Raw genomic sequence first — 1,149 nt, 5'->3', positions numbered from 1 at the left:
AAGGATCGATATGGTCGACTAGAGGGGGGGGTGAATAGGAGACTACAAATTTTAATCTTTCTTGTAGATTTTAAGGCTTAGCGGATAAAAGAGTTGACTAGATATGCAACTAGGTGAATGCAACCTATATGACAAGCAAGCTCCAAGAAGAAAAGCTAGGCAACAAACTACTTAGCAAGCCAACAAGCATACAACAACAGAGAAAGGTGCGGGAAAGGATTAACCACAAGTGAGACGAGGACGCGGATTTTAACCCGAAGTTCACTCTTCCTTGGGGAAGAGCTAATCTCCGTTTGGAGCGGTGCCGGAGCCAAAGCTTGCGGAATGCCACCAAAGGCTCACCGTATTCTCCTTCGAGTCACCCCCAACGGATGAGCCTCGAACCACTCGGGGTTGGTCTTGAAGGCGACCACCACACCTTTACAAACTTCTGCGGAGCACACCACAAGCAAGGAAGCTTCCGGAGGAACCTCTAACCACCTAGGAGCCCAAGCTCCAAGAGTAACAAGTCAATGGGGAAGAAATGTTGCGGGGAACGCGATTTGGTTTGGTCAAGTTGTAGATCGGGTCTTGCTCTCCCAATCCCCAAAGTTTCAACAAGTTTGGGTGGAGGGATTGAGAGTATTGAGCAAAATGGGGTGTAGCAATGGTGGAGCTCAACAAGACATTAGGGTTGAAGGTTGGAGGAGGAAGAAAGGCCTTTTTATAGTGTTCATGTGAGGGTGGGGATTTCTGCCCATTGGACCCCGTGCGCACGGGCTAAGTCAGCCCCGTGCGCACGGGGTATCCAGAGACAATCGCACCACCCCGTGCGCACAGGGGTCAAAATACCCCGTGCGCACGGGGTATCCAGAGTTTTAACCAGTACCCCGTGCGCACGGGGGTCAATGGACCCCGTGCGCACGGGGTACCCAGTAACTTATTGTTACAACTTTCTGAGTACCAGAGCACACACACTAGGTTCATATGAGGTGGTTGGAGTGGGAAGGGTAAGAGAGTAAGGCTCGGCAAAGGCATTCTCACACAACATTTATCCACACAGACCCCTCTTAATAGTGCGGTCTTTCCTACGACTCGAAGCAAACCAAAACTAAACCTTCGAAATGTCGAAAGACCACGCCTTTGTCCTTTTTGAAATGGCGGGGGGGG

Source organism: Triticum dicoccoides, chromosome 3A (assembly GCF_002162155.2).
Source record: "Triticum dicoccoides isolate Atlit2015 ecotype Zavitan chromosome 3A, WEW_v2.0, whole genome shotgun sequence".
In the NCBI taxonomy this organism is placed as follows: Eukaryota; Viridiplantae; Streptophyta; class Magnoliopsida; order Poales; family Poaceae; genus Triticum; species Triticum dicoccoides.
This window is presented reverse-complemented; position numbering follows the sequence as displayed.